Raw genomic sequence first — 9,162 nt, forward strand, 5'->3', positions numbered from 1 at the left:
TTCAACTTAATTTATCAGTCATTTATTGGGAACCCCATGTGCTAAATTCTATCAATAATTGACATTAACAACCAAGAACTTCTGTGAAGCTACAATTTAGTAAGCCTTTTATGACTACTGGCTCTTTCAATTCCTACCACAAGCCCCTGAACTTCTAACTTTTAAATGTCATTTGTGAGAAGACTGTGAGTCTCAGAGACAAGCGACTTGCTCAGGTTCAATAGTTATTAAATCAGTGGACACATTGGAGTTGAACCTAAGTTTCCAGACTTCAAATCATGTGTTTTTTCTTTACACTGGATTACCAATATAGATACTGATGCTTCAGGGAATTGAAATATTAATAAACTGTTTAAATATATTGAAAATACATTTATTAATTTAGAATAATCTGCAGCGGTGTCATGCTGTTCCTTTGCCATCAGGTGTAACTATTCTTAAAATTGGTAAACAAGACCACCAGTGTTCATTGACACAACCACACACACACAAAGGCACATGCACATGCGCACACATGAACCTACCTCTGCTGTATTTGCCAGGGTTCTCCAGGAAAACAGAACCAACAAGAGATCTACTTACTATGTGAATATTATGAGATTTTTTTAGAGGAATTGGCTCACATGACTGTTGAGATGCGCAAGTCCAAATTCCATAGGGCAAGCCGCAAGCTGGACCTTCATCCACCGACGGTTTCGATGAATTCCCCATGAGAAGCTGGCTGGCTGAAGCAGAGATGGAAATTCTCTCTTCTGGCTGCTGAAACCATCAGTTCTCCCTTTAAGACCTTCAACTGATTAGAAGAGACTTCTCTCACTGCTGAAGGCAACCTTGTCAATTGATTATAGGCATAATCAGCTATGGATACCAGCAACTTACTCGTGATTTAAAGCCACAAAATATCCTCACAGTTAACACCAGGCCAGGGCTTGCTTGATCAAACAACTGGACACCATAACCTGGCCAAGTCGACACCTGAGCTAAACCATCTCAGATGCTAAACACTTTACACACATCATTTATTTGAACTCTACACAATCCTAGGAGGAAAATACTCTATCAACCCCCTGTTACAGATGACAAAATTGAGGCTTAAAGGAATTAAGTCACATGTCCTGACACACAATTTGTGAAGAGAAGTCTGAGACCCTGCGCTCTGATCATTCTGTTTCCAGGGTTCTAACAATGCCACAGCCACATCCGCCCTATTCCTCTCCACCCTAACCCATACCAAGCTCCCTCTCTCTCCATTAAATAAAAGTCATGTTTCAAGTGAGAATTACAGAGTGTTCCAACATGATGTGTTGTTGGACATCATCGCCACCAGCACCGCTGTTAGACATAAGGGGACACGGATCCCCAGGGAAAGGAAGTGACCCTGGGCGAGTAGCCAGACTCCACTCTGACCTGGGTCTGCTCTCTCCAATCCACCAGCCTTCATTCATTTCTTTTCCCAGAACTTAATGAGCCTGGCCTTCCACATGGAGATATATTGATGAGAAATGGAATTGAACGCAGCTGTCTCTGCTAATTAGAAGTTTGCTTAAACAAAATACAATCAGAGAGGTAGCACAGTGACTTATTTTCAAAGACACTGCAATTCTTAGCCCTGAAATCTGATGTCTAAGTCTTCCATTTTTTAAAAGAATCAAGGAAATATTTATTTTGTGAGCTGGCAAGAAAAGAAAATTCTTACATTTACTTGGCATGCTTAACTTTTATGGTTCTAAAAATGATTAAGTCTTGCCTCTAATGTCTTTTGTGATTAACAGAGTTGTCTTGAATTGTAAATGTTGCTGTTTTTCTTGACTGAGATTGAATTAGTTAAAGTCATCGCATGGAAAGCCAATGCTCTGATACATGTTGAGAAAAGCATTCACTTTATCCCTTCCATGGTGATTTCAGTACCTAGCAGTGACACGGTTGTATAAAATCTCAAAGTGCACACAGCCCAAGTGATATTACAATTCAGACGGCAGTATGAACATCAAGTTACTCAAAATCTACACTGGCCAGGCAGAAGCCTGTATTTCCACAATAAATTACTTGTAAAAATGCAATGTCTTAATGAAATGTTCAAGTTTAAACCCATTTTGTTTTCTCAATTTTAAATACAGACACAAACTTACACTGTGGCTCCTCTGGCCATATCTGTAAGTGAGCAGGCGCATTGAATCAATCAGCTGGAGTCGGCAGAGAAAAATAATCCTCCGTCAAAGCAAGCTGCAGAAATCCATAAATAAAAACCAGAGCTATAGAAAATCTCAGCTCTACAGAAAAGTTTGTACATGTGCATTTAAAGACTTAACTTCCCCCCCCCCCCCCCAGCTTGGAGATTTAAGAGTTCTGTCTTAATACACAAATATGTATGAACTCGATTCTCACCAAAAACCTGTCTACAGTTGCAACCAAATGTCTCTAGTCTTTAACCAGAATTACGCTTGGTAGCAGAAAATTGTTTGCAGAGCAGCGAAAGAGGAATTTAAAAATCTTGTTGAACCAGGATTAGCTGGGGGCATGAGCAGGAGGGGAGGAGAAAGCCTCCTAACAACAATTCCCACAGCTCTTACCCTCCCCTGCCAGGCAGAGTTCCATCTCCCAGTGCCTTGGGGCAGGCTTGAGTCGGTGAAGAGGGGGAAATACACAGCAAAAGTGACTTCCTGTACAAGAGCTCCAAGGATCTTAGCGTCACCTGTTGACTTCTTTTGCAAACTAGGGGAAATGGGAGATTGGAGAGGGTGCGCGAGTCTTGGACAAGGTCTGACAAGGATGTCAAAACTCCACCAAGCGATTTGCAAGTGCTTTTGCTGCTAGAAGCTTCCTTGCCTTCAAATCTGAATGACCCTGCTACAGAAACCTGGGTTCTCTTTTGCACGTGCAATGCTGTGCCCTCTATTCTGCCACCTCTAGCAAAATGAACCTGGGGTGCTTAACAACAGAGCCTCAGTTTTCTCGCTTTCAAATGGAGTTTGCAAACCTCACCAAACAGGACATTGGTGGATGCGATAAGGGCTTGAAAACAACAAAGCAATATGCAAATGCAGTCAACAATTTTTAAAAAGCACTGTCATTAGAATCACTTTCATGCAGCCCAGTGGAGTATTGAGACCCTTTGCCTTTGCAGATATTCTCTCCAGGTCTGCAAAGCAACGAGAATATTAAATGGCTTCCCCATTTGCTTCCACTATTTTCTTCTCAGTTTTTGTTTTTCCTTTGCTTCTCTCTTCTTCTTTTCCTGTTTTCTTTATCCTTCTCCACCTGCCTTTATGATGGACCTAGCGGCCTCATAGCTGCCAGCTAAATCTAGAAGCCCGGGCTTTTATGTCAACAGCTCTGCTCCCTGCCAGACACTCTGAACCACGAAGCAGTTTAGGCAGAAGGAGCCAGGCCAGAGGAGGCAACTCAGGCTAGTGTGGCTGCGGATGCCCTAAAGAGGAGGTAGAGGGAGGGAAGTGGGGCGAGAAGGGGAGGAAGGGAGCGGTAAAGCTCCTCTTTACCCCCCACCCATCCCTTACTGCCCACGGCTGCCAGACCAACCAAGGCCAAGAAACAGGTCATCTTTCTGGACAGCGTGTGCTGTGGGTGCTGTCCACATCCAGGACAGGCCCCCATTTCATGCAACGTCCAATCCAATCCCACTCTCAACCCCTCCTCCTCCTTGTAAAAAAATTCCTTTGTCAACTCTGTTTATAATTTTTTTAATGACCCAGCTTTCCTGGCTATGGTCCCCAAAAAGGAGACCTGAAGGAAGACCCCAGGCTGGGGGTGGAAATCCACATTCAGCACAGGGCAGGGGTTAAAGGACTGCATGTGCTCCTTCCAGCCCAGGGATCTGATGGACTCGCCTTGCCCTAGAAGGATCTGGCAGCTTCCCCATCTGCATAGGAGGCATCCCTCAGACCTCAGCCCAGCAGCTCCTAAGCTGGCCATGCTGGTCTCTCCGCCCTCATCTCCTTGTACCCACTCTTCACAGCCCTGAGCTTCAGATGCACCGAACAGCTTCAGTCTTCCAAAGCCACTGTCTGTCTATTAGTATACGTTTCAGTATATGTATCTGTGAATGTCTGAGTGTTGCTGCAGATGTGTCTGCATGTGAGTCTGCGTGTGAGCATGTGTCCGTGTGTCTGTCTATGTACCTGCCTGTGAATGTCTGTCCGTGTGTTTCTGAGAGACAAAGATCACATCCAAAGATTACTTGGAACTTGGTTCTAGGAAGGGGCACGGCTATTTTTAATAATGCAGATGCCCCAGCACCTTGATAAATGTTAGGTGCTCATTAGTCAGTGGGTGGTGAATTGCCACCACCTCCCCTGTCCTGGATAAGATGCCTCATCTGTGTTCCTGTGGCCTCCTCTTCTTGCCTCTACCCAGAGGGCGACCGATGTTTTTCGGTTGTCCATTTGTCCCTCTTCTAGACTATGAGTACCTTGAGGACAGGGACTATATCTCGGGTATTTCTCTACGCCCAGCTCTAACCCAGAGCCTGGCACAAAACAGAAGCTCAGAAAATGTGTGGAATAGTGAATATGAATACATACAAGGTCTTTTGCTATAGAAGGTAAAAAATCCTTCAACTTTGTTCTTGGTCAAGAGGAGCCCCGCCCTGGCCCACTCTTTACTCTGAGCAGGGGCCTCGCACCCACCCTTGCCATTCCATCCGTATTCTAGAGGTGGTCCCAGAAGCCCAAATCCCACACAATATGCCTGACCCTGCAAGAGCTGAAGATAGCAACATGCTTCCCAGGAGACCTGGGAAGAATGAGATGGGCCAATTCCCTGCCTTTGTCCAGAAGTTTTTGTCTCCAAATACAAAGTGCGAAGATGTGATATCGAGCATACCACACAAGGACACAAATCATTCCTTCTCCCAACTGCTGTCTTGATCACATCCGCTGCTATAGATGCATGAAACAAATGCAATTCTTCAACCAAACCAAGTTTTAAAAGCTAAGAGAACTCTTAATGTTAAATGATGCTAATGGAGAATATTAGCATTTTTCTCAAATAGCCAACAGTAGCTGCTTCAGGTATCTTAAGTCTTCAGGTATCTTAAGAAAAAAGAAAGGAAGGAAGGAAGGTGTAAACTAGTTATCACCACAGGTCCTAAAAAAGAGTCCATTTTTAAGTTCCTTTCTAGATTGGAACTGGGCTATTTTGCCTTCAGTTTTTAAGATTATTTTTAAAAGTTCACTTCTCATCTTCCCTTTTCTCTGAAATCCCACAAGTGTCTCTTAGGTCAAGGATACACGAAAACAGGTGATAGCCATTTTAGCAAATACAGCCCTATTAGCACAAATGGGGGGAAATAAACCACAAGTACAGATGCAAACAGCACTAGGATCTTAGCATTATTTATTTAACCACAACACTCCCACTGAGAGCAGCCCCATTTTCAAATGCTTATTAATGAGCAAGAAGCCAATTTATTTTGGTAAATTTCATCATAAAATGATCTTAACTCCCTTAGCCTTCCATCGACTAAACTCTGAACTCAAAAAAAGCTCCTCTGTTCATTGTCAGCATTCTTACAGAGCCCAAAAAATCATCCAGGCTTGATTCTGGCAAAGAAGCAGGCTCAAGTGACTTAGTCAAGGTCACCCGAAGTCAAGTCTTCTGGTTCCTTCCCCACTGTCAGCTACTGCAGCAGCATCTGCCACTTGTCAAAGGTTTTCAAGTAAACGAAGACCCCAGTTCTTACACCTTATTAGTTCCATTACACAGAGACTGTAGGTCTCAGGCACCACATAGGCATTTCCTATGCAAAATACAATATGTAGTTCCGCCCCCAAATCAAAACAATACCCAGGGCCAAAGTGGGTCATCTTGAGCTCCTACCTCCCTGCTTCCATCAAACACAACGTGCAGTTCACTCCAGCAGACCCACAACCAGTTCTACTGAATCTGGGCATTAGAATCATGGTGGCCATTTTCAGGAAGGGTCTAAATAGATCTATCCAGATATCCTCTGGGACACCTTGAATAGAGACTTCACAGACCCAACAAGACAGTTAAGAAATGAGAAAACAAGACTGGAGTGGCAACTTCATGCAAGTCACTCAATGTCAACCTAACGAAAAGGTGCCCCCAGATTCTAAAAGACCTGATCCAACATCCTGCTACCCCTCCTTATGGAACCGGGGAGATCCTTAATCAATGGGAATCTGCTGTGATTTAATCTAAGTGTCTCCATGTGTGGTCCAAGTCGGTCTGTGCCTCTCTGAGAGCCGTAGATGCTCTTGTTCCATGCCCTCTGTGCTGAAGTGCTCTTACGTTGTGAAATACCTCCAGTCCCTTGTATCCACTTATGTTGAAGGTTCCCCTTTAAATGTTCTGCCTTCAACAATTGCTTTCTCTGGAGGAGGACTTTCTGTCTATGAGAGCCCACAGAAGTCTGCTTGCTGGTTTCTTGACAACCAAGGGATGGCTGAGTCCATTTGCCCTGAGTCCATTTCCTTTCCACTGGAAAGGAGGAATGCTTTTGTGTGGAAAGGCTATTCCCTGGTTGAAGGGCAAGCCTGGAAATAAAGAGAGGTCCCACTCCCTGATAACACTGGGTCCTGAACTGCACAGAACATTACATGATAGTCTGACACTTTCAGGCTAAAAACCTACCTCCTTGCTTAGTGGCATTGGTGTTCAGTTCCACACATTTACATATCCTCCAATTGGACAAGGGTTTCTTTCCATATCAGATTTTCTCTTCATTCCCCTAGAAGTGTGTTGTCAGGAACCAGACCCCTGTTGGAAAGGTATATAAGGCAAAGCAGACCAAAGATACCCTAGAACACAGTCTAAGCTGAAGCTACACATACCTTTCCTGCTTGCAGGTCCACATGCTAGCTCCTGTGTGACATCATGAGTCCAGCCTACTGTCACACCCGGCATCTCAACTCTTAATCCACTCCCTCTCTTGTTGCATGAAAACGATTAATAAATATTGGCTTTGGTGATGTGAATAGACCTTCTGCCCATTCAAAAGTCCTTCTCTATTCTGATACACACCAAGATAATTGTCCCATCTATACATTTTCACAACACTGTGTACACACCCTATGGTGTACCAGTTAACGGCATTTCTGTCAATTTCACACACTGACATGAGCTCCTGGAGGGCTCTCTCTCTCGCTACATATGTGCGTCTCCTTTATTTCCTCTCTCCTTTCTTTTCTTCAATAATTCATTAAACAAAACATAGCAAATGGAAATACTAAATCAAAGCTACGAAATACCACTTCACACCCACTAAGATGACTATTAATTTTAAAAAATGACAAGTGTTGTCGAGAATGTGGAGAAATTGGAACCCTCATACATTGCTGGGGGGAAGGTAAAATGGCACATTCACTATGGAAAATATTTTGGCAATTCCTCAGAAAGTTCAACTTGGAACTACCATATGAGACAGAAATTCTCCTCCCAGGTATACCCACCACAGAATTGAAAGCAGAGACTCAAACAGGTACTTGCACACTGCTGTTATCAACAACATCATCCACAATTGCCAGAAGATGGAAACAACCCAAGTGTCCATCAACAAATGAATAGAGAAACAAATGTGGTATATGCATATGATGGAATATTATTCAGTCATAAAAATGGAAATAAAGTGATAATAAGTGCTAAAACATGGATGTGCCTTGATAGCATGATGCTAGGTGAAAGAAGTGAGGTACAAAAGGACCGTATGGTTTCTTTTATATGAAATATCTAGAATAAGCTAATTCATAGAGGCAGAAAGTAGATTAGATATTATCAGGGTTGGAGGGTGTGGGATGGGGGAAATGGGGAGTTATTGCTTAATGGGTACAGGGTTTCTGTTTGTGCTAAAAGAAAAAGATTGTGTGACAGATGGTGGTGACGGTAGCACAACATTGTAAAAACACTGAAGGTCACAAAATTGTACACTTAAAAATGGCTAAAATGGCAAATTTTATGTTACATATTATCACAATGATTTTTTTTGTAAAAATAACTAAGCTCCTATGACATGCCACATACTATTTGGGCAATGGGAGCAGAGGCTGAAAAGGACAGATGGACTCTGCCCTCATGGGACTAAAATTTTAGCAAAGGGAGAGCAATTATGGTGAAAAGAAACTGAGCTACGGACTTAGTAAAAGTAAATGGAAATGGAAACCCTAATTCCACAATCTGCTAAAAGCAAGATTGGGGCAAATTGCTTAGCATCCATCATTCTCAGTTTCTGATAAACTAGAAATAGTCTGCAGGGTTATCATTAGGATTAAATTAAATAATGATTACGAAGCAAATGGTACATGGTAGGTGATCAATTAGTGTAACTACTATTATCATTTGCCCATTATCTTAGAGAATAGCATTGAAACTGTTTTGACCATTCTTCCTATTAGTGAAAATTATGTGCATGCCTCCCAACACGTGTATACATTTATAAATTATGTTATACACATGTGTAATATTAATTCATATTTATATTGTATTATTAAAGTTAATTTTTAGATAAGAATAAATATAAACAGAAGTTCTTTTTGTTTTCCCACACCCCAATAAATTATCCTGTGCATCCCAATAAAAATCAGCTGACTTTGGAGATCACTGTCTAAACAGTAATCTATGAGTGCAATTTCACAGGAAAAAAAAAAATCCCTTCCAAAATTCCATGCTGTCCAATACTGTCCAGGAGTGTCTTGTTAGTAAGGGTATCAACCGTTTCAAAGAAGAGAAACTGAAATGGCCAATAAATATTTGAAAAGAAGCTCAACCGCCTGAGGAATTGAAGAGATGCATGTTAAGCAATGAGATATTCTTTCTCAATCATCAGATCAGCAAATATGAAAATGTCTTCCAATACCACAGGGTGGCAAGGGTGCAGAAAATAAGAATTCCTGAGTCCTATAAGTGGGTGGGTCAAACGGTAGCAGATTTTCTTAGAACAATTGTCAATTTTGACTAAAGCTGAAATTGTGAGCACTATATATCCAATTAGCAATTATATTTCTAGGCAATACACTTTAGAAAAGACTTCTTAATTTCTCTTTTTTTTTCTTAACACAGACCTCTTTGACAGTCTGTTGAAGACTATGGACTCCTTCTCTCAGAATTGTATTTTAAAAATGTATAATAAATACACAGGATTTCAAAGGAAACCAACCATAAGGAAAACTACCATAAATGATTAAAAAT

The 9,162-nt window shown here is 42.0% G+C and overlaps 1 long non-coding RNA gene across 3 annotated transcripts; it reads right to left on the reverse strand.

Moving 5' to 3' along the window:
- Positions 1–629: 629 nt before the first annotated feature.
- Positions 630–6,859, reverse strand: LOC143651540 (uncharacterized). 3 transcript variants are annotated; one of them, XR_013160023.1, is made up of 4 exons: positions 6,813–6,859; positions 6,613–6,738; positions 2,130–2,223; positions 630–830 (listed from the first exon to the last, which is right to left on the reverse strand). It is a non-coding gene; the product is annotated as an uncharacterized LOC143651540 (long non-coding RNA). The 3 variants fall into 3 exon arrangements; XR_013160025.1 differs by lacking the exon at positions 6,813–6,859 and having other exon boundaries at positions 630–819; positions 6,613–6,784; XR_013160022.1 differs by lacking the exon at positions 6,813–6,859 and having other exon boundaries at positions 6,613–6,784.
- Positions 6,860–9,162: the final 2,303 nt, after the last annotated feature.

This window comes from Tamandua tetradactyla, chromosome 12 (assembly GCF_023851605.1).
Source record: "Tamandua tetradactyla isolate mTamTet1 chromosome 12, mTamTet1.pri, whole genome shotgun sequence".
In the NCBI taxonomy this organism is placed as follows: domain Eukaryota; kingdom Metazoa; phylum Chordata; class Mammalia; order Pilosa; family Myrmecophagidae; genus Tamandua; species Tamandua tetradactyla.